The 25,818-nt window shown below is 34.8% G+C and overlaps 1 protein-coding gene across 2 annotated transcripts in view; it reads left to right on the forward strand.

Moving 5' to 3' along the window:
- The first annotated feature begins 888 nt into the window (after positions 1 to 888).
- The window catches only part of LOC149806880 (uncharacterized), a 204,300-nt gene continuing 179,370 nt past the window's right edge, over positions 889 to 25,818 (forward strand). The window contains exon 1 of one of the 2 annotated variants that reach the window (XM_089959070.1): positions 889 to 1,298. The gene's annotated coding sequence lies outside the window, so the exon portion shown is untranslated. The remainder of the gene's footprint in view (positions 1,299 to 25,818) is intronic. The other variant, XM_089959077.1, reaches the window with a different exon arrangement.

Consider the following 25,818-nt stretch of genomic DNA (forward strand, 5'->3'; position numbering starts at 1 on the left):
AATGTTGTGATATGGTTAAGATTTTTTATCATGGAGTTATTTGTGATGACAGCAATTCCACCTCCGCGAGAATTACGGGGGAACGACTTGATGGAGTAACCTGTGAGTGTTAGATCCATACACTTGGGCTCATCGCCTGATGTTTTTCAGCCATGTTTCTGTCAGGAAAAAAAAAAATGTCAATATTCTGGTGGTTTATAAAATTAACTATTTCTGTGCGCTTTTCCGGTGGTCCTACTGAATGGGCATTGAATAATGCAATCCGATGTATTTCTTGTGGAACTGTCACATATAAATCCAGTCCATAATCACGAAATTTCGTGGAATTGACAAAAATACCAAAATCTATTCATTCCAGATCAAATGGAAAAGTTGTTGCAATGCGCATTCATTCACAATATGACTCAGAATTCAGTTTTAACTAGACGCGTCATTTTCTCTCGAAAGTTGTGACGAGCGCGCGACTAAGTTCAAATTTATCTGGGCGGAGTTATGTGCGCAGTAATAATGTTTTTATTGTGTAATGATGAATCTGCGCTTATGTTTTTTGTTTGGAATACGGCATACATTCAGTTATTTTGTTTCTAGTTGTGTATTTTGTTAATATAATTAAGCATTGGGCAGAATTATTTATAAAAAGCATATAATAAAAAAGGTTATTGCATTTGTACGGGAAAATATGAACTCGTTTTGTCGGATGAATATACTTCACTCCCAAGGTCGTGCAGTATTTACATCTGAAAAAACTCGTTCATATTTTCCCATACAAATGCAGTAACCAATAATTCCCATTGTTCGTAAAGGGGATATAAAATTCCCCATATTAAATTCCCCTTGAGGCTAGAGTGGATATACCCTTTTTTAACATTAAGTTCCCATTGAGGCTATGGTGTCTCACTCTCTTTTCGCTATGTTCAATTCCCCATTTACTCCATGTTAAATTTCCCCAAGTTAAATTCCCATTGTCGCCAGAGTGGATATACCCATTTTTAACGTTAAGTCGCCATTGTCGCTAAAGTGTCCCACATTACTACTTTTCATCCCACAGCCCCCTTGCCTTCTTGTTTTTGTTTAGTTTCACACTCACCGGCACTTTATTATTGGCTCCAACCCCGAACAATGTTGCATTTAGAAATATTTACGGTAGCATGACGACCTCGTTGCGACAGTTAGCGTAGTCACGTGACCAGTTATCGATGGCGGTGACGCGAGTTAAACATATAATTGAGCAACCATTGTGCCTAACCTTGTGGGATTTTACCTGAATTTTCACATTTTTAGTAAGAAATGACAGAAAGGTAAGAGAATACTATTTTTATTTAAAGTTGTTAATATTCTTTGAAAACTTATTTTTATTCCATCTGAGCAAATGAATTGTATAAATGGTTACATTGGATAAGTTGTTCTCTTTGATTACGGTATAGTGGTGTGTGTTTGTCTTTCGTAGAGCGACACGTTTTTTTTTAATTATATGTTTCGACCGGTTGTAACTGTTTTTGAGTAAATAGCTAGAATTTTGTTTCCTGTGTAAACGCAAGAAATGGAGAAATTTTCATCGTGTCTTGATGAAGCAAGTGTTGGGGCCATGCATAGCAGTGAACTCCTGGTGTGCAATGGTGGAATGGGAAGGTTGATAGACATAAAAGCTATAGTATAGGGTATTGCATGTAACTTACACTGTCGAAATGTTGATTTAAGGAATTCTTTTAAGTTCAGACTAGACCGGTGTTATAGTCGTTGTAACACCGTAACAGCAGACGCATAGGGGTTGTCGAGTATATAATATAGAGATTATAGTCGTTGTAACACCGTAACAGTAGACGCATAGGGGTTGTCGAGTATATAATATAGACATTAAAAATGTTTGGGTCACACCACCAAATTTGTGGAACTTGAATTTATTGAGAAGAAGTAATGTCATAAAGTTACGTACATAAAATTTTTAATGGATTTTCCTTTTTTTTAAAAAATGTATATTAAATAATAGATTTTTTAAAATCAGCACTTGAATTTGATAACGTCGGTAAATCGATGAGACAGACATTGATTGGGCACTTCGGTCTAGTCAGTACCCGTCATTTCGTCCAATTCGGGTAATTCTGCGCAATGATACATCATTTCTGTAAACATTGAATCACGTGTTATTTTGGGTCAAAACTCCATTTTGTATCAATAAAGAACGATCATACTTTAATTAAGAAAAGTGATATTCATAATGTGTACAAATGATTCCACATTTCGACTCGAAATGAGTATGAAAATTTCATTTCTGAATGTCAACATGAAGACCCACTCCATGACCTTGTTGAACCCATAACCCAGAAAATCCTATTTACTATGTATCTTTTAGAATCATACAAATAAATACATTATTTAAAAGACGGAAATGTATACCTTAATAACACATTAACCCCTGGAGGTTTTTGTCATTTTCGCCAGAAATTTGAGTAGGAAACACATTTTGAAAGCAATTTCTGAATAGATGTGAAAACACCAAATCTCAGGTGATCTTTCAATAACATACTGCCTAGTTGTGTTAGAAACATCGTTTGTTATTGGCCATTTGACTCGTGCATGAGCAGATGGGTTAAAGTTGGGGTTCTTTTTTTTTAATGGCTAAACGGAGCCATTATTTTTGTATCACGGCTACTCTTTATTCCAAATGGCCATATTATCCTACTTTTTGCAAAGGTTCATCTGTCTGTTTGCATTTCATACCGGTTTGCCTTAGATCTGAGACCAAAAAGTCTAAAATCCAGACACGAAATTGGATTCCGACCACGGGCGAATTTTGGGCAGAAATAAATTGGGTCCAAAAAAGAGGTTTTTCCCTCTGTATTTTGTAGTGCAATTAGATATTCCAGATTATTTGGTATCATTGTAGAGCTAGATCTGTCTGCCTTTCTATAATACCACCCACATTAGTGTATCATGCATGACCATGATGCTACAGAGCTCGGCAGTAGGCTACTACCTCCTGCCACCTTAACTTGTCGCTAGGGGTTAATGTGTTAAAACATTCTGCATCTTAATCCAGTTTCCAGTTTTGCAAGAACTTGTCATAGACATACAAAATCGTCTACTGCCCAATGTGTCAACTTGCGACAAGAACGAAATTACCCCAGCGTATAGTCTGTTTCTAAATTCTTTTAGTAATTCTTCACCATAAGCAATACGTTGTAAACACATTACATCCTATTCATTGTTGTTTCTCTTCCATATAATAGCATATTTTTTATAAAATGTTGAATTTTACTAATTTTTTTACAAGATCGGATTATTTTGCTTAATATCACTTCCCATTAATTGGCATTGTTAAGTTGAATTTGTGTAAAAACTAGCTATAAACTGGACTTAATTACTCAACTGAACTGCTGACAGAAACAGTCCAATGTAATGTATTTCATTTTTATAGCACAATGGATAAATATTACATCTTTTCAAAGCAGTGCGCATAATGGGCTGACATATTGCAAGTCATGAAAACACGGGGGTAGTATCCCGTGTGTCCAAAATTGATATAATTTTGAACAGAATATTCTGGTTAGAATTGCCTCATTTCAAATGGTAAGCATTGCAGTATTTTATTTTCGTCAATCAGTCAAATGTGTTTTGCTTCAGTATTGGAGACGGAAACCATTTGTGCACAGAAATGCCCGGCAGCGCTGTATTTAATTTATTGTTCAACTTAACCACTCAGTCTCACATTCAGGACCACAAACCAATACATGCATATAGTTTTGGCTCCATTAATGCAAGTTTTGGAATTTAGTTTTAATTTTTTGCAAGATTTGGTTAACTAACAGTTTTGGTGAAAGAACCATTAGGCAAAAAAAAAGATATGCAGTTCCAGTAATGGTGTGAACAAATATAGGGTGGTCAGTAGCAATTTTTGGTTTTCATTGCTTTTCTTTGTCCAGCAAGAATGAGTTCATTTTAGTTTCCAGTCCAGTCTAAAGTCAAGGTTAAGATGTTTTTTTGAGTGTATGTGATAAAAAGTGAAATGTTCAGAGCTAGGGTAGCTTACTGGGTTTACAGAAACCACGCTCAAGGGTCACGCTATTGAAATAGGGTAGCTTGCTGGGTTTACCGTTATTTGAGCTGTACCATTTTTTTCTTTGTCCTTACAGACCCATTCAATGTTTTGAAGAAAAGAAAAACAAGGATGTTTATACAACAGATTCTCAGTTACATGCCTGATACTTTTGGCATAGGACCTGTTACATGCCCGATACTTTTGGCATAATCATAATTGAAACTTGACAACAGTTACATAAAAAAAATTGTCAAAACTTATATCTGAGTACAAATGTATGCCTGTGCAGTCCTAGTTGTGATATATCTTGCTGGCTCTAAAATTGTATAGATCCAACAAGTGTGCCATCACCAGAATTAATCATATTTGTCTGTTTGCGAAGATTCGAGTCTCAGTACTTTTAATACATGTTAATTGTTTTGAACATAAAATCATTTATTCTGACAGGGAAAATCAGATTATCATTTCTGAATCCTGATATGCAGGTGCATTGTGCGACAGCTGATAAAGTTTTGGCTTGGTTTAGTGTTGTACACCAGAGCAACATGATATTTTATATAGTGCTGAGGCAGCTGGAATGAAGTGTATTGCCTAAAGACATACTGTTACGATTCTGTGCTCTTAAAAGATTAAAAAAATTAAACAAATGATTTATTTCCCTACAATACAAAGCGAAAATGAAAAAACTTATGGCATTGCAAATTAAATCCCCAAATAATCCTAGAAGTACAGACAGAAGTCCTAATAATAAAAAATGTGAATAAACATTAGTGGAAATCCAAGTTAAGTCCACTGCTGAAGGTGTTGAATTGTCCGTTATGGCCTGTATTGTGTTCTTGTAACAACAGACTTTTGTTGAAAGACATTAATATAATTTCTGGTTTAAATTCACTATAAATCCCATTGGTCGTCTCTGTCAAAGAATGTTATTTTTTATGAGCACTCAAGAGTCTTTCCAGAGAAAATAATCACTGAAATTAAATAATAATGTTGTTTTCATTCTCTTATTTTAATTATGCCCTGTATTTCCCAGTATGCATATATGCATTTAACATTGGTTTTAAGGAATGCTTTATTTTCAAATAGAACATTTTCTGATTTCTGTTTATATAATAAACACATTTGGTGCACATTTAAAAACTATCATATTCACATGCAATGTATTTTAGCAATATGACGTAAAACGAGAACAACAGAAGCTAAACACTGTAGTGAAATTTAGCTGAGTAACTAGATTACAGTATTGTAATTGCAAGTTAGTAAAAATGTTTAATCAACTACCCTTAATCAAGAATTTTTCTTTTCCTTTTTGAAAGTTCACTTTAAAATGACACTTGAAAAGATTTCTAAACTTGTTTGAAGCAACCCCTGTACCACGTACATAAGAGTAAGTGGACGTCTTTCAGATCATACTGTTTGTCCAAATTTCTTTGTTGACAATAAAACTTTAACTGTTCATAGACACCACACTGAAGAATTAAAGTCAGGATATGATTGAACCAAACCCTATTTTTATTTCAATCAAATTGACACATCCAACATTCAAGTGATCTAGTTTTTGAAAGAGGAGTTTTCTTAATATGTAACCACTCATAGCTTTGTTACAACAGTCTGTTGATAGGATTGTAAAAGTAAGGTTTTATTATTTGTCTGTGTACTTGATGTAACGTTAGGTATTGGTGTATTTGCTTCAGTGTTTTTCTCTTCTTTGTATTTTCACAAAAATAAGTGAAGTCAAAATACAACCTTGACCGTACATCATCTCTCAAATTCCAAAACAGCATTGTCAGATATGTTTCTGACCTAAATAATTGCATTTTAAAGCAAAATCTTCAGTAATGTAGTATTTAGACTCTGCTTTTTTTAATTGTATATTTGCCCATCGGTTTACAAAAACAGACAATCTAATACAGAGGTTTCGCTAGGATTTTAAAATGAAGAGTCCAGGACTCCCATTTTGGTAAAAGTCGGAGTCCCACCAGCAAAAGTTGCAGTCCCCTCCCAGAAAATTTGAAACTTTGCAGATTTGAAGAACTATTGGTTGCCATTGAGTTGAATTTTGATAATCCAAGGAAAGGTCCTATCCCAAACACTAAGCCTGGCATCAATAACTTTATTACATTTGGCTACAGTCCCATCCACACGATCAGTTCTAGCAACTTTAGCACTCTCAAGAACGTCATTAAATCCTTGTCAATCTGCCATTTAACCCCAAAATACTGATCCAAATTTGCAAACAGCATTTTGTCTACCGTAAGTCTGTGTGTTTTGATTTTGAGGTCACATGTGCTATTTATTCAGCTACCTTGTCAACAAACACAAGAATGAAAGTTAAAATTGTTCATTTGGTGTACTCTTATAAATGACCACAAGTACATCTCAGGGTTTTCTTCCTCTGACTTGAATTAATGTCAATATCAGCACAGTTTCCCACCCAGCAGCCAGTCGAAGTCTTTAAACTTGCTGCCTAGCTATTGCATCATGTTCCTTTGATGTACTCTTTTATAAACAACATGTTCATCACGGGGTCTTTCAGCCACATAATTCTGTCTTTGTAAATATCAGGATGGCTAAAATGATCGATCGATAACACATTTTCCCTCTCAGCAGGTGGTTGAAGCAGGACTGACAAGTTTTTGAATTTGCCGCCAAGCTATTATATGCATTTGGAGGACTACCACTTAAGTGATTTTCTGTGTCACAGATACAAAAATACGCGCCCAGATATGTGTGATTAAGCATTTCTGAGACCTCTGTAATAAAGTGGTACAGTGTGACCCTGCTATAACAAGGTAGTTGATTGCCATAGAACACGAATGTGTTATAGACCGAACAGTGTTATAAGCAACCAGGTCAGTTAGCTGAAGAAAATGATGGATGTACCCTCAAAAAATTGCAGAGGGGGTCATAAATAAATGGGTTGGTGGTTCTTCCTGGGGTTTTCCAGGGTTCTTCCTCCACCAGTCATACTGGCTGCCATGTATAACCTATCTTGTGCTGAAAAATGGCATTAAACCCTACTACAACAACAACAAATGTCAGTCTGTGTAAGTACATTTATTACTAGCGATCAGCCAAAAATCCAATGAAAAGATAGATTGTGAAATAATGCCTCGTCTGGTTTATATCCGTTACCAAAATGTCAACAACAAAAGAAATGGATATCTCATAACATATATGATATAGCAATGCACTGTTTAGATGCTTTGTCAATATGGACAATGAATTTATGTAACAGTAGATAAATTTCAGTGCATTTTATATCCATTCATGGGGCTTCTGCATTTCTCCACTCCAAACCAATGGTTGTATATACAAGTTTAAACAGCCAACAATGTTGCCAATAAAAAAAATCTCCAGATGGTATATTTTGCCGCCAATAAGGAAAAAAATCCAAGTTTGTGACATTGGCTAAGTCCTACGTGATCCTAGAATAAACTTTTTACACCTTATTTTCATACTTTTCATACGTTATCTCTTCCCCAAAATGAACTTTTTACGTTTTTTTTGTACTTCTGAGAAAGAAATATTGTTTCATGCACAAGAAAAATACATGTACTGTATATGTAATTTTGGGAGCCATACCACGACCGTGCTATATCCGAATTCGTGTTATAACGGAGCGTGCTATAGCGGGATCACACTGTACTTCCCTGACACAATGATGTCTGCCATTATTTACCCATGAAAGGTTCACTTACTGTTCCAAACTGATTTTTATGAAGAAAATAATGTACACACAGCAGTTGAAATATTCATGTTACCAATTCCATTCTTAAAATACAAATTGCTATTTACATAAGTTTAAATTTCGAAATATAACTTTGTATGTTTTTATCATCAAAGGATAAGTTGTGGAAATTGTGCAGTGATCGCTGCTAACTTGATTGGGAAAGGGTTAATGGTCAATCAGCTATCAAAACACATGCTTGTGAATGTGCAAGAATTTGTTTGTCGGTGAAGTTGGTATCAACACCAACTATTTGAAGGCATGAAGCCTACATTTTGCCTTAAACGATAACATAACACTGGAACTAACCTTGCAACATCAAGGGAGCATCTCAAAAAGGATGGTCATTCAGTGTACCACTAAAAAATAGCAGGGCAAAGTCATTTTTGCTTTCCTAACAGAAGAAGGTATAGTTTACAGTTTTTTAGGTGAGTTTGTCACCCACTGTGCCTGGTAGCCTGACCCCTGGGTTTGCACACTTATAGCTGATTCTAGCTGGGTAAGAGTTTGGGTGGAAAATTGTTAGTATGCTTAATTTTACTCAAAGAATTGCAGCCCAATTTGTCAGATGGTTGGAGTATTATAACGAATAATCCTAGGGTTTTCTTCAAGAAAGACCGGATAAAAAGATGTAGAAGAAAAGCACTTTCCAACTTGATTTGCTCAAATTTTGGATACTTTTAAGTTCTTTTCAATTTATTCCACTCTAGAAACTGATCCTAAATCATTTATGTTCATTTAATCAAACTAGTATCAAAACTTAAGGCCAAAGAAGAATTTGTTGACCAAGCTCTTGACTTGGGCAGATAAATATTTGGTAGGGAATCCAACTGTTTTATATTAACAGATAAGTTTTATTGGAGTGGCTGTTAGGAATGTTTGGTATATGATAAAGTTAATCTTGTATGTGACATACCCAAAAATATTGGAAAAGATCAGCATGAGAACTAGGTGTCAGAATATAAGAGCAGGAACTTCTCACTCAAAATATATCACATTTTCCATTGATTTGTTTAAAGTTCTATTGTTTAAAGTTATAGGTGAAGTATGATATGTCTGCAATCTTCAGCTTTTATATTCTTTCACACTGGAGGAAAAATATTGCATGTTTAGTAAAAGGGACAGGATTGTTAAAGGAATAGCACTTTCAGTACAAGTATTTTTTGGGGCAAAAAGTTTTGATACTAGTAATGTAAAATTTCATCATTTGGAACGTAGCAATAGATATAAACACATCACCAGTTCCTATATTTATCCTACATTAAATAAACAGATTAATAAGTATAATAAATAGAAGAGAAACCTACCAAGGTTTTAAGGTATTTAATAATCTGGAGAGAAATAGAGGTCTTGAAGGGTATGGAGGGCAGAGGAGGGAAGGAGGCAGAGTGCTGTCATAGATCTATAATGACACAGATTAATATGAATATTGCATGTGTGTAGTTATAGATCAGTAATGACATATACAGATTCACTACAGTACATGATGTGAATACTGTACAGAGTGCTGTCATAGATGCATAATATGAATATTGCATGTGTGTAGTTATAGATCAGTTAAAAATGACATATACAGATTCACTACAGTACATGATGTGAATACTGTACAGAGTGCTGTCACAGATGCATAATATGCATATTGCATGTGTGTAGTTATAGATCTGTAATGACATAGATTCACTACAGTTCTTTATATGAATACTGTATAATAGTCTTACATCAGTAATGCACTGTTGTTCTATTGATTTGGCAGTTGAAAGTCATTTTTGTATATATGTAGTTTTGAAAATTGCAGTGGCAGTGAATGGCTAGTGCTGAAATGAATATTCAAATAAGAATACCTTTTGCTGAATGTTCAAATCAGAAATTGGTATTCAAATATTTGTATCATTTATATGCTGGCAACCATTATATGTGTATTTGAGTGAAAGGTATTTGTACAAACAAGGACTGGCAGAGGAAATTGCTTATTTATCTATCTATTCAAGTTGTGTGCTTCTCTTGTCTTGATCCTGTAGGAACAGTGTTCAAATTCGAACAACTTAATTTTGGTTGGATGTGGTGGCTTGCCACTGCTTCCAATGAAATTCACAGACCCAAAGCACAGAAATATCAGTTTCATACGCCAAGGGGTAGATAGGGTTATCATATTGGATCTTTGGCCAGCGAAGATGACAGTTTCCTTGCACCATATTTGAAGTTTTTTTTTTTCAACTTTGGCTTGGTTGCTTTGAGCTTCAAACAAAAGTGTTATCAGCTGATGAAACTGCATCTCCTTTTTTTAGGGATAGGTCATTTATGAACAGAATAAATGACAAGAGTCCCAAGATAGAACTCCACAACTTGTAATTTTTTTGTTTCAGATAGGTGTCCATTAAATGTTAAATATTGAGATCTATTGCTCAAATAGTATGTGAACCACTTAAGAATATCTTCATTACATGGATAGATTTGTAACTTTCAAGAATTGCATAAAAATGAATTGATCTAGATTGATAAGTTTCGTTTCCCTTTACAGCTTCAATACATATATGCATTTGCATTCAATAGCTGCCAACCATCCATGTGAGTTTCATAAGACCCACTATGAGCTCTTGTTAAATCATAAATTGGCTCTATGTCAGAATGGATACACATGTAGCACATAATTCAATTAACACACCCAGTTGTAGATAAATTAAACAGAACCTGAAAAGCTGCAGAATTGAAATAGTCCTTTTAGGTGACCAGTTACTTAGTCTGTGATACAATTTCATGTTCTATTTCCAAAAGTTTCATGCTGTCACCCTGGCAACATGCAGTGGTACAAGAGGACATGCATGTACATTTACTTGTATTGTGGGCAGGTTATTATTGCACACAGGTTGACATAACATTGTATTACATACATGTACATTTACTTGTACTGCTGACAAGTTATTATTACACACAAGTTGGCATAATATTGTACTGTATTACATACATGTACATTTACTTGTACTGCTGGTAGGTTATTATTGCACACAGGTTGACATAACATTGTACATTTACTTGTACTGCTGACAAGTTATTATTACACACAAGTTGGCATAATATTGTACTGTATCACATACATGTACATTTACTTGTATTGCTGGTAGGTTATTATTGCACACAGGTTGACATAACATTGTACATTTACTTGTACTGCTGACAAGTTATTATTACACACAAGTTGGCATAATATTGTACTGTATTACATACATGTACATTTACTTGTACTGCTGGTAGGTTATTATTGTACACAGGTTGACATAACATTGTACATTTACTTGTACTGCTGACAAGTTATTATTACACACAAGTTGGCATAATATTGTACTGTATTACATACATGTACATTTACTTGTATTGCTGGTAGGTTATTATTGCACACAGGTTGACATAACATTGTAGTACATGTACATTTACTTGTACTGCTGTTAGGTTATGATTACCACAAGTTGACATAATGTATTACATACATGTACATTTACTTGTATTGCAGGCAGGTTATTGTTACACACAGGTTGACATAACATTGTATTACATACATGTACATTTACTTGTATTGCAGGCAGGTTTACACACCGGCTGACATAACATTATATTGCAGGCAGGTTATTGTTACACACAAGCTAACATAGCATTGTATTACATACTGCACAGTCACAACTGATTTCTCAGTATACAAAGAGCAACAGGTGACATGGAGGACATTTATTTTGCATTTTTAATTTAAATTTTAAAACACTTTATTTGCAGAGTGTCAACATAGAGTAATATGAAGACATGCAAGCAGTATAGGTGACAAGGGTTACGGGTTTATTGGGGAAAAATATGAATATGTAATAATGAGACCATGATAAATCCATAGAAGTTAATATTACACCTTGAAAATTTGTTTCTCAAAATATGTTGCACAAATATTTTTTTTACTAGTAGCGACACTTTTGTTTTTTGAGTTGCTCCACGCCTGGATCATGAAGCACTTCAAGATGAGTTTGAGGATTATTGCCTGATGAGTGTGTGTGCCTATATTAACAGATGATTGCTTGAAAAATAGCTTTTGTAGCTACTGGCTGGATATTATCAACCAAACAATTAGTACTGGTGGCATCTGATTCCCAAATCTGAAATTAGTTATTCAACAACTACTTACCTTGCCTAACAACTATGCAGACTGTGAGATCTTTTTCTATGATGGAAAAATACATACAGATTGTAGAAAGTCCCTGAATGCAGGCACTAACATTATTTTTACAGTGTAAAAAAACACTGACACCTGCTGCATAGACTTTAAAATCCCTTATTGCGTTTCGAAAAGTGCAAAGGGTGCATGTGTTGCATATAATAATGTGTGTGTGTTACAACACACTTAAAATCAAATGAATGAAATAAAATAAGTTTCAGAGATGTAAATAATTATATAAATGTGTGTAAAATTAGTTCGTTTATGGCATTGGTTGTTTTAAAACTGTTGTTCTTATCTAATGTATGAATACATTTTTTCCTGTTAAGTTTTGTTTGGTCTTTGTATGGTTTTTATTGGTATGGTGTACAGGTTTTCATTTTAAGGGGTTGATAGGTATGTAAGCAACAACATCTAGGTCAAGTTTGATTTTGTTATTTTCTGACAAAAGTTAATGCAGTTGTGGTCTCTGTATCAGGGATCTCAATAGATTTCCAAACTGAAGAGTCAGTTGACCCTTGACCCCAAAATCTCAGGAGTCTAAATGAAAAGCTCAAGAGTCAAAACTAAAGTCTCGAGAGTCAGTTGAACAGTCATGAGCCCATTGCTGTGATTCCTTGTTATTGGTGGAAACAAGTGTTTAAGATTTCTTGTCTCACACTGAATTAATAATGAAAAATAACTGTAAAGTATTTTGTAAGAAATATACAGTGTCATTTTCTTAAAGTGTTTCTCTTTCTAACTATATGTTACTGTGTGTACATTATGTACATGTATATGAAACAGACAGAGGATTATTTATACTTTATTATATTTGCAACTTCTCAACATATTTTGTTATCAACTGCCCAAATAATTTTTTATGCAAATATATACCAATACAACTATGAAGGTTATATATTATTCAGATATCCAGGAAGTACATCACAGAATTGTCGGTTCACTTTTCCACAGTCCTTATCTTTTCTAATAAATTTCAGAGATTTACTCTTCTTCTCCTTGGACATGACACTATCTTTCTGTTTCTTTGGAGTCTCAGGGTCAGAAAATTCATTGCCGGCAGGTTGTTTCTGAGATAGAGGCAGAAAACAAAATATACATTTTTTCTTCTGATTGATCCATATCTAAAACATTTGAGGTTTTAAATGTTTTGCTGATTCAGGTATTTAATTTATCATCAGTGAAACACAATACCATGCTGAAAACTGGCTTAGTGAGAAGCCACATATTCCTGTTTTGTCTAAATGATTATAATTTAAAGTGCAATAAAACAAATGCCGATATTTATCAGAAATAGTTCCATTGAAGGCATAAATGATTCTGAACTTTGAAACATCCCGCTAAACGAAGTAAATTGCCAATAAAACCCCCAAAAGTTGGTCCACTTCAGCTGACAACCAGCTTCATGAGCCGCCATAATGAAATGCTCCAGTTCTGAAATGTTGATCATAATTTGATATCCAAACATACCAATACTGATATTTGATCAAAAGGCAGTCCATTCATGTCATAATTGTTTCCTCTTCCTCTGTCAAAAACTTAGCCTCAAAACAATCCAGCCTAAGTCATTTGAATCCTGACTTCAGTGAACTGTTAACTCCACCCAGTTCATTATTATCTTCCATTGGTGCCATGAAGGTCTAAACTATTGTCAAGCAATGTCAGTCAGTGCCCATTACAGTAAATTTGTCATGGACAGTGTCAAGCAATGTCAGTCAGTGCCCATTACAGTAAATTTGTCATGGACAGTGTCAAGCAATGTCAGTCAGTGCCCATTACAGTAAATTTGTCATGGACAGTGTCAAGCAATGTCAGTCAGTGCCCATTACAGTAAATTTGTCATGGACAGTGTCAAGCAATGTCAGTCAGTGCCCATTACAGTAAATTTGTCATGGACAGTGTCAAGCAATGTCAGTCAGTGCCCATTTCAGTAAATTTGTTATGGACAGTGTCAAGCAATGTCAGTCAGTGCCCACTACAGTAAATTTTTTATGAACAGCGTACTCTTAGTAAGAAACTAAGCTGGAAGTGAATGAAGGGTAATTAAGATTGTTGTTCATGTACAAATCAACGTGCATCAAAAAGACGCACAAGTCTACATTTCTGCATGTCAAAAATGGGTTATTTTTAAATTCCACAGATCAAAACCCGAGGGTGCACGTCCATTGAAAACCCTGCTGTTTGACAGTATCATATTGGTTTGGCATATCTGTGGCATATAGACCTTTCTTCTTTATTTGTATTTTAATAATGTGAAAGAATGCATTTAATCTTGACTTCATATATATATATATATATATATATATATATATATATATATATATATATATATATATATATATATATATATATATATTTGTGTGTGTAAAAATTTCAGACTGCAAGGTAGACTTTAGTACATCACAGTGACATTTCCTTTATAAGTTAATATATATGACAAAGCAGACTCTAACTAGGTTGTATTATCACTGTTGTATACAATAAACCAGTTGCTTATTTAAAGCAGTCCCCATTGAAACAGTACAGGTATGTATTTAATCTATGCATGGTTGCTTGCTGGCATGATAGTTCATATCGTGCTCGTCAAGGTTTTTGATTTATGGTTTGATTTGACCATAGTTAACAAAAGCTATCATAGAATTTTATTCAACTTGTTTTGTTATCTCTGAGTAGCCTTTATCTCCAGTCTTCCATTCATACATTTTTCATCTTTAATTTGGTTCATGTATTCCAACACAGCTTAAGCCTGGTCAGGTCATAGGCATCTGGCAAGGCCATTTATAGTTAGTTTGCTGCAGGAAGAGTTACAATTAATCATTGTTGCCTTAAACCAGTTATAATGTTAAATCATATGCAAGTTGATTTAAACATTGACAAAACTACGTTCGTGAACAGAAATGGATTTCATCCAGATAAATGATAATGATAATAGACACAAATTGTGTGTTCAAAGAAGTGCTTGTACTTCATAAAAATGTGATTTTCACATAATTGCTATTTAGATTGGTTGATTTTCAGTGGTAACAATTTCATTTGGATTTTTATATATATTCTTTTCCTCATTGTAATTAAACCCTTTAGGCCATTTCAGGCTGCTTCATTTGATCAGATGCAAGACTCGTTGTGGTCACGATGCCCTTTGCTTTCGTCATGCAAAGAAAATCTTATCTAGAGCAAGTTGGAGTCTGGGAGGGAAGATGACTAACAACCAGATTAATCACATGGTACTTATGAAGATGCAAGACAACTGCTTCAGCCACAGGCACTCGCTTCTGTAAATGATAAGGGATATGTTTGTCAACCTCCCCATGCGTTCTAGAAATTAACTAGGAAACTATAACTCATGCAGTTTGGAATATGCTTTTCTCCAATTCTGTGCAATTTTTTTTATATGTCTAATCGGCATGGTCAGTTGCAGGTTATATATATCAACATAAAAGGGTGCATTCCAAACTTGTTTCCCATATTCGAATTAAGTAGTTGACAGATCATTTAATAGCCACTTTTGCATGAATCTTGTCTCTTGCTTTGCATCTATTTTGGAACCTATTTTGATGCAATATTTCCAATGTATCATGCAGTGAATACGCTTCAGTTATTTCTTATTGGTGGTTATTGTTTTGCTCTGGACTTGAACAAACAACAACCAGTCGGACTGGTATGTAACATATTTCACTGTGACACACCAATTAAATTCAGTTCAATTACACAAGAGACAAAGCAACAGCAAAGCTTCACATAAAAGTGGTTATGCATCCATGATGATGTTAAGACTTACCAGGAGCATAATGTTGAAACTTACGAAAATGCTGCTCGTAGAGCTGACGAATATTACTTGCTTATAAAGTTTCTTTTGTCAGTAGGTCTTCCACTTGTCAATCTTCTGGTAGAATTATATTTCAGTCAAACATAAACACTTCCATCTTTCAAACTGGCACAGCTATTGGGAATCAAGTTTCTGATAAGATGGATAAGTTATCCTTACGTCTTCTGTATCTATATTTCTAGACAAGCCTATTTCACATCCTCTTATTTCTGAGAAGTCAAGGTCATGATCATATGTTGCAAGCAATACATTTGTTGGGTGAAACAAAGCCCAGTCTACGGTTTTATTATGGAGAATTAATAACAATTCATGTTGAAGGTTTCTATTTCACTCATATGTGATTCTGCCAGTCCTATCCTTATTACAAGGGACATAGGAGCTTCTCAGTCTTTTATTATCAGGTACTTTACCTTTTTCAGAGCAGTCTTCTTCTAATGAGAGTTTTCTTATTTAGGGTGTGGCTTTGTTAACTCATTCGGCCCCAGCACTGTTATCAGTATCTCTGGTGCTATGCCCCAGAAGCACTAAGCTGTGTCTAGCTGCGTGTGCCCCTGAGTTTTTACCCGTTTAAAAAATTTGAAAACATCGTGCACATGTATTCACTCTTACCTTAATTTCTCTTCTTATATCCAATTAAAATCCACGAAATTTTCACCATTTATTCCAAATGAATTTGTTTACACAATGGTGTAATTTTTTTCCTTTTTGTCCAAGTTTTCACAACCTATTTATATAGTATTTATAAAATTATGTGCAACGTTTATCCACAAGAACTCTATCGTCATCGCTGTCAGCATCCTCATCTTCTGACGATTCAGTCTCAGAAACTTCTATGTCCGAATCTAAATCTCACAAAATATCCAATGGCCGAACATATCTTTCCTCAGGTTGCTCAATATTTTCAAGATCAAACCCGAGAAACTACTCATTTTTGCTCTCATCAAAAATCACTCTTACGTCTGCCATCATTTACGATTTTTCATGAACAGAACACATGTAGTTAAACCACTCTCAAACTTTAACCCTTGGCTTCTGAACAATATAAATTTCCACAAAAAAAAGTAAAATCATTTCTGATTGGTTTAATAGTTGTTTACTTCTTGGAATAAACCATTTCTAACCAATCAGAGACGTTGCATCTAACACACATTCATCACGCCTGGAGACGGGATCGGCCAATGAATGCAGAAACTGGATCACACCTTCAGACCGAATGAGTTAATGTTGTGTAAATTTGTCATCAAACTTGGTCGCAGGACCTGTGGCAGTCGGAACAGTATTGTCTTTACCCATCAAGTGTATTCATTTAATACTAAGCAACGACCGAGCAGGAGATAAGGTTGTGGTTAATCCACTTGTAACTGGCAAGCCTTGTTCAGATCAGAAAGTCGATCCTGTTGAAAAAGAATTCCCTGATTTATAGTCGGTTTGTGCACTTGCTAGAGCTATGGCAAAGAAAGCTCTTGAAAATGATGTCAATAAGGAAAGTATTCCTTTAGCTGACACATATATTGGTCAGGCTTTTGATGAGGTCACTTTTGCTCCTCATTTGAATCAATCAAAAGGTATTGATTATAGGGATTCTCATTAACTGCTCATTCTCATTATTCTAATCAGGGTGACAAATGGCAATCATGTGTTGTTGAACAGGAAAAATATCCTGAGATCTCCTGTTTGTTTCAGAGGGCTATTAGAAAAATGAAGCAACAGAAGTACATGTTGGTATTTGTTTAAAAATGGGGTCCTTATGAGAAAAGGAGACCACCTGAGGTACCTGCTGCTGATGAATGGTCAGTGAGCTATCAGATGGTACTGTAGTTCCGAGGTCGTATAGACTGGAAATTCTTAGTTTAGTCCTTTGGCTGGTCATTTAGGGATCAGTAAGACTTGTCACAAGTTTTTGAATCATTTCTCTTGGCCTGAAATTGAAAGTGATATTTGTAAATAATGTAGATCTTATTAGACATGTCAAATGGTAGGAAAACCCAATCTAGTATTATTCCTCAGATATGATACAAGACTAGGTTTCAGAAATTGAAGTCATGCATGTACCAGTTTGTTACTTTGTGAAAAACGGGGTTATTATGAGAAAATCGAGACCTACCTTTTGTACCTGTTTGTGATGAGTGGTCAGTGAGCAATCAAATTGCTGTTCCTGAGTTGTATAGACAGGAAGTTCATAGTCTAGTCCATAAAACTCCTAATGTTGGTGAATTAGCTGTCAGTACGACTTATCACAAGATCCAGAATCTTTTTTAATGGCTGTAAATTAAAAAGTGATGTTCATAAGTATTGTAGATCTTGTCACTTGTCAAATGGTAGGAAATCCCAATCAGAAGATACCTAAGGCACATCAGTGCAGTGGCATTGCTAGGGGGGTGCAGACCGCACCGGGTGACACCATCTCAGAGGGGTGACACCAAAATGAAAAATTGCAAATTTTACAGAGCACACACTGCTCGGTCTAGTCGGATTTCATAAGCGGATAACCGATCATAGTTAAATACATGACTGGCAGGCACAGCAGTGGCGTCGCTAGGGGGATGTGGGGGGTGCGGACTACACCGGGTGACACCATCAGAAGGGGTGACACCAAATGACATTACTAAGGATTCTGTATGGTCTGTTACGGAAGGAGGACCATGGGGGTGACACCATGAGCTACCGCACTGGGTGACACCAACTATCAGTTCCTTACCTGATACCAAGTCAAGCAGCCAAAAACTTGTTGACCATAATGTTTGCATCCACAAAATTTCTATAGGCTATTCCTTTTTGAATATTAAAGCAAAAATTGTTCTAAATGTTTTGGCAGTATTTTTTAACAATTGTTTGCCTCCCCAAATCTGTCCAGTCTGATCAAGGGTCAGATTTTATCTTTGAATATTTCCAACAACTTATGCATGAATTAGACATACAGGAGTTAAATTTTTCTGTCTATTACCCTGAAAGTTATTGGGCTACCACAACACTGCCCAAAAACACTCTCAGCTACCCAGGATATATGTATAGTTATTTTTATCAAACCTAAAAAAAGGACAGTGGTCAGTAAAATTCTGCATTGTATAATTATCGAATAAGATCGGTAGAGTTTTTTCCCTTTTTGATACTTGTTGAAGGAAAGACCCTAAGAATGACCTAAAACATACTCATTGACCCAGGATACATGCCTACAATTACAATAACTTAATGAAATATGCAAGTTTTGGTGCATTCTCTCTGTCTGTCAGTCTCTCTTTGATCACAGATAATTCTAATGAAACTACTTTTATATTAAAACTGTGGCACACTTAGTAAGTCGAAATCATGCGTGACTACATTAATATTTAAGTTTTTTTTAAAAATCTTTAATGTGACAAATAGCCACTGAATGATTAGAACCTAAGGATGTTATATTTATATTTTAAAAATTCTTGAACCATTTTATCATTTTTAATTGGTTTGATAATGGTAAGAATTGCAAATAAATAAAAGTAAAATCTCCTGTATTTTGTCTCTGATTATTTACACATTTAGAGACATGAGTTATAAAGGATGCAAACCAGTTTTAAAGTATAAAAAAGGCAATCTAAATTTAGAGTGCCACCTGTTGTCATAATGCCATGCTAATGCTCTAGTAGCCAATTATGACAACAGATGGCAACATGCGTTTGACAACAAAGAATATACTTAGAGTGTCCGCCTCGGATGCGGGAGGTCATGGGTTCGATCCCCGGCCATGTCATACCAAAGACATACAAAAATAGTACTAACAGCTGCCTCACTTGGAGCTCAGCATTAAGAGGTTAGTGTTAGGACTAGTTGGCCTGGTGTCAGGATAATGTGACTAGGTGGGACATCATGCTACGTGTCTACGGCATGATGCCCCAGTGCTAGACATCGTTATAAACTGTCACACTACAGACATCGTAGCCATATGACTGAAAAATTGTTAAAGCTACGTTTAAAAAATCCAAATCACACAAAGAATATACCGATAAAACTTGGTATTTACACTGTTGCAAAGCCAAATCTGTATGAAAACAGCAGCTGGAATGATGTAATTGTAATATGGCAAGTTTATAAATAGGATATAAAAGCTTGTAATAACTGGCATAGCATTTGCCATAAGCCAAACTACGGAATTAATTCAGTAGCTTGCAAACTATATGATGCATTGATGCAGAAGGAAAATAGATCTAAATACTTGCAAGCATGACTTAAATTATAAATGTAGCACTTGCAAGCACCATTTACAAAAATGCAGACAGAAAGTAGCATTTGCAAACTGCCATGCACAGTTGCATCAATGAAGAAAATAATATACATGTACATGGATAGAAGTAATGAAAGTAGTACTTGCAAGCAACCATTTACAATAATGCATCAAGGAAGAATAGAAAATACATGCATAGAATTGTGGCAGTATTACCCCTCCATATTAAACTCACATTTGGTAATTTATTATTGTGACAAGTATATAATTTGTACTTTGCATTCAGTGGTACAAACACATTATTGCAGAGGGCATGCTAGTTTCATCTGTTCTGAATAGACTAAATGAAATGTAACAAGACGTTTGACATACCTGACTGGACTAGTCATTTCCTATTTAAATTGTTGTTAACTGATACTTTGTAAAGACAGCAAAATCTATGGAACCTATTCACTGATTTATGGGTTATCTACTTGTCAGTCTGCCAGAATAACAATTTTGGTCCAAAATTTGGTTTGATTGGTCTCATTTTGATATCGGTTATTCACCTGTCATTTAACATATTGGACGAGAACCTTTTTAGTAAAATGATTTTTCTAATTTGTCTTAATTTCACCTGAACCAATGTTTCCCTTTACCCCCATTTGTGCATCAGAGAACCCAAAATTTTTTATTTGACCCCCAGTACTGACACCAAGATTTGATTTTTACTAGATTTGATTCTCAGTTCTGTTACTGAGGGGAATTTTGACTCTGTCTTGAACCCATATGGGAAACATTACTAAACACAATATGTATATTTTGATGTATTTTTTTCATACACCTTATTCTTAAAGGCTCTTTATAGGGATATGAGGCAAAACTGAGGTTTAATTTCAGTTTTACTAATGCTTTAGAATACAATGACAGTTATTTGCCTGTTGCTTCATCAAGAGTGCATTATAGCATTTTTAAAACATTTTTTGGTCAAAACTGTGGAGCCATGGTATCTCAGTTGGTAGAGTGTTGGACTGCTTATTCAAGGGTTGCAGATTCACAACCCATGCATCATAGTTGTGAATACTGTAATGAAAAATTAATTGATGATATTTGCAGACGTTCTGTTTGAAATCCCTTTGCTGATCAACAGGGGACAGATAACTTGGAAACTGACTTTTGAAGCAAAAATATGTGATCTAACCCCAAAAATTGGCTCATTTTATAATCATAATTTATATGGACATTTATCATTTAACCATCCAAACAAAATCTGTGTTTCCTAGACGTCTAGATAATTTAGTGTGTGAATTACTCTCCAAACCTTTAGGCTTTATTTACAACAGAGTTCTTTCTTCGAGATGCGGTGTTTTAAAGCCTATGAGAAGAGAGTAGTACAACAGATTGGAATATTTTTCAGTGCACAACAAATTTGTTTGATTCTTTTTATTTGAAAGAGATGATAAATAGGAAGGCGTATTATTGGGAGCTCTTGACATTGAGTTAAGGACCAGTTTCTCATAAACCCTACTAATCTGTGAACCGTAGCCTGCAGACAAGAAGATAACAATCACTGCTGAGTACACTTGCATTGATTTCTTCAATGAATGTAAAAAAAAAAAATCCAAATTGCACAAGGAAATGGAGAGGCATTCATTTGTTGTATAGGCTACCAGAATTAAGGTTTTGAAAAAAGCAAACTTTAAAGTGGGATCAAACAGTTCACCTATTCCTTTTGCATAAAGAGGTTGGCTTTTTAGGCACAAATATTTCTAGCATATGTTGACTGTATTTTTTCCAGGTTATTTCTTCATCAAGATGAACTACATTTGATCAAAGTACCTTGTGGCCCAACTATAGGTTTTAGAAAAGACAAGAAATTACCCTTGAGCTAATATAACATTTATCTAAGTAACACATGGCTTAATTATAAGTCTTAAATTTCCCCTTTTCTGGCTTTCAAGGTGAAATGTTACAAAGACTTATGTAGATACTTCATATTTTCCACATGATATTCTAATACCAGGTAGGTTTGTGTGTGTGTGTGTGTGTGGGGTGGGTGAGTTGTATCAAGTATATTCCAAGAAATTTGAAGATATTTTAAAAACCTTACTTTTCCCATCACAAGGACTCTATAATGCAAACTTGCTTCTTCCATGCATACCTGTATATAGAGAATACAAATAATATGACAAATAACAGTCATTTCAGTTGCGTTGGAGCCAAGAAGGGATCATTCATGTAAGGGATTGATTAAGATAGAAAAGCTAACAACAGACAGTGCAAAGACAGTTTATGTCTAGCCAAAGCACTTTTGACTATCATTGACTCTTTGCCAAAAGCAGTTTCAAAACAGACAGACAAATAATAAGATTTAAAAAAAGCAATGAACTTAAGAAATTTTACCTGGCTATGTCTAGTAAAAGTAATGTTTACATAATCTAGATTTTGAACAGTAGAACTAAACCCACACACATTTCGTCACAAGTCGGGCATCACTGCACAAAATATGAAATGTGATGCCAAGTTGGTCTGAACTCTAATAATAAACATTTTTTTGTCAACAACTTGTGTGAGAACAAATGTTTTAAAAGCAGCAATTATGTACCCTGTCACTATTGCTTAGCTAATCTATTTTCATACCTAAAATACACCGCCTGTATGATGTGAACACATCCTCCCACAGAGTGGAAAATAGTCAGTTTGACCTTTTGCACCCTATCGCATGGTCTTGAACAGAAGGTAGATATACCTAAATATACCTAAATGTCATTCTTTTTTATGGAGACCATACATGGGGTGAAATGATTCATTAATGTATCAATGCATCTTTATATTTGCTGAAACAATACACATATTGATATAAGAGATGGAGAATCGATACAAAATTATAGTTACTATATGCATGATATTTTAGTCTTCAGCAGTCATGAATAATTATTATTAGTTGCCGTGTTATTGTTTAAAATTATATTCCATCTGAAACAGCACTTGCAGTCACAGGCACTCATGTTTATTAGTAAAAACAAAAAAATTATTTGAGAATACCTACTTACCGTCTACAAGTTAACACAAAGTGACATGGTTCATAATCGCCCCCCCCCCCCACTTCATCCAGTTATCTTAACCCAGTAGCATGTTCAGCATATACCAAATGTGTTCCACATGTTTAATGAAGTACTTTACTCAACATTTAATAACCTTTTTGACAATGAAGTTTCTTCTTTGAATTGTATCTAGACTTCTTTGGTCAATTTGAAAGCTATGCTAATTGTGTGTTGCATGTTGAAATATGTTACATTGACCTCTCATTTGTGGTTATTGCTTGTTCCGCTCCAGGTTAAACAGTAACCACCAATCAGGAATCAGTGTAGCTTATTCTTTGTGTGACAAACAGGAAGTATTGGCAGAGCAAGAGAGACTTAAGGAGAAAGTCATTAGACATGTCAGGTACTCAACTCATTCATCACCAGCACCGTTAACAGCATCACTGATGCTATGCCCCAGCAGCACTAAGCTGTCTAGCTGGTTGTGTCCCAAATAGTTTTTACCTGTTTGGAAAATTTTGTAAACATCATGCACATGCATTCACTCTTACCTTAATTTCTCTTTTTATATTTAATAGAAATCCATGAAATTTTCACCAGTTATTCCAAATGAATTTGTCTATACACAGTGATGTATTTTTTTTCGTATTTGTCCAAGTCTTTCACAACTTGTTTATACACTATTTACAGAATTACGTGCAACATTTTAGAAATATGTCATCAGCCTTATCATCATCCTCTTCTTCTGACGATTCAATCTCAGAAACTTCTATGTCAGAATCTAAATCTCGCAAAATATCCAACTGCCGAACTTATCTTTCCTCTGCTTGCTCAATATTTACAAGATCAAACCAGAGAAACTCCTCATTTTCGCTCTCATCATCAAAAATCACTCTTACATCCAGCATCATTTATGATTTTTCATGAACAGAGCACATGTAGTGAAACTGCTCTCAATTAGTAACCCTTGGCTTCTGAACAATTCAGATTTGCACAAATGAAAGTAAAATCATTTCTGATTGGTTTCATACTGGTCTGATTCTTGGAAAAAAAACCATTTGTAACCAATCAGAGATGTTGTGTCTAACACATTCACCATGACTGGAGATGGAATCGGCCATTGAATGCAGTAAACAAACCATGGCTATAGGCGGGATTGGCAATTCGATGCAGAAACCGGATCAAGTGTACAGGCGGTATTGGGTCCGAATGAGTTAAGCGGAGATGCTGTCAGTGTGTGCCATTGCGTGAAATGTGCAAAATTTGAATGAATTAATGCACTTTAAGAACTGTGAAATGCAAGAACTCTTGCAAATTTGTTGAAAGTCCCACATATGAAAATGTACTTTGCAAAGTATACCATTTTTATTTAACCATTCTTGTCGAGACATCTGTTTTTTGGGTAGCAACTGTTCTGCATCTGGGTTCATCATGCACAACATGAATGGTTGTGAAACTAAATTTGATTAGAACAACTTGCCCAGGAATATAAATTATGGCATAGTATGAAACATTCATGTTGAAAGTTTTTCAAATGTGTGTTTAAAATACAGGCTACCTAGAAGATCCATAATGTCCGATTCATGGTGCCATTCATTATGGTTTCGTTCAGCAAACACTTGCTGATGTAAGTGATGATGACAGTGATTTTTAAAATTATGAAGTATATCAGATTATTGGAGCTGGGAAAGTGTTAATGGAGACACCAGTGAGTGATTTTGAGCCTGAAATGGTGTTAAATACGAGTCAGAGGTGCATGCTGGATGGACTAAAAATAGATCGCGTGACCCTTTTAGTTTTATTTCGAAATTAAATGTACATAAGGTAGAATATTTAGCCTAATTAAAATACAGTCAATTTAAAAGTATAACGCAAATTTCATTTTTTTAATTAATCACATTTGGCCTTTTAATCATATGCTACAAAACCATATACATGTATCTCTATCAGGGTTAAGATAAAGTAAATAAAATAAGGGTTATAAAATGCAATTAAGAAGTAAAGATATTTATGTTAATACCTCTGTTTGTACAAGCATTGATGGACTAAATACCATTTTACAGCATTATGGAACAGGTAAGAAATTTGGCACATTAGTCAGTAAACTACTTTTTTAACAAAGGAAGTTTATGCTGATGAAAAATCCTATTTTGGATAGATGTATCCAAAAGATAATATCTGTGGTCTCTGGTAAGCTGTACATAACAGTAACAAAGATCAGTTTTCCAGCATATTCAAGCTGACAAAGCTAGCTTCATATATGCCCCTTCAGAAAGAAGCACAGAACAATATTGATATAAAAAAAAGGAGCAGAGTATGCTCAGAATTAATTAACAAATTAATGTTTATACAACTAGAGGTGACATCTGTCAAAGATTTTGATTTCAGAAGAGCTATTAGGAAGTGGAGCAGGAAGAGAGACAGATATTGAAGTTTAAATACATATTGAATTTTGACCATTTGTTTCCTCCCCTTCTTTCTTTCTTTGTTAAAAGGGAAGTCTCCCTTAAGATAAAATCCTGTCATCATCTCTTCTTAAATTGTACATGGGAAACAAATTTTGAATTTCTCTTTTTATGCAGCAATATTTACTCATTGAATGAAGGTGCTGAAGAATTAATGAAATTAGCATAGAATGAGTGAAGGGGCAGATTTCAAACTGTTTATCACCTTGTGTAAGTTAAAAGAAAATTGTAGAATAGGACTGGGTGTTGCCAGTAGTTTTCCTTCTTCACTAACAAATATAAGTACCTGTGGCTGCAACAGTCTTTTGCATCTGCAGGAAACAAAATGTGATAGATTGTGTTGGTATTCAACCT

This window comes from Sinohyriopsis cumingii, chromosome 1 (genome assembly GCF_028554795.1).
Source record: "Sinohyriopsis cumingii isolate HCF-2022 chromosome 1, ASM2855479v2, whole genome shotgun sequence".
In the NCBI taxonomy this organism is placed as follows: Eukaryota; Metazoa; Mollusca; class Bivalvia; order Unionida; family Unionidae; genus Sinohyriopsis; species Sinohyriopsis cumingii.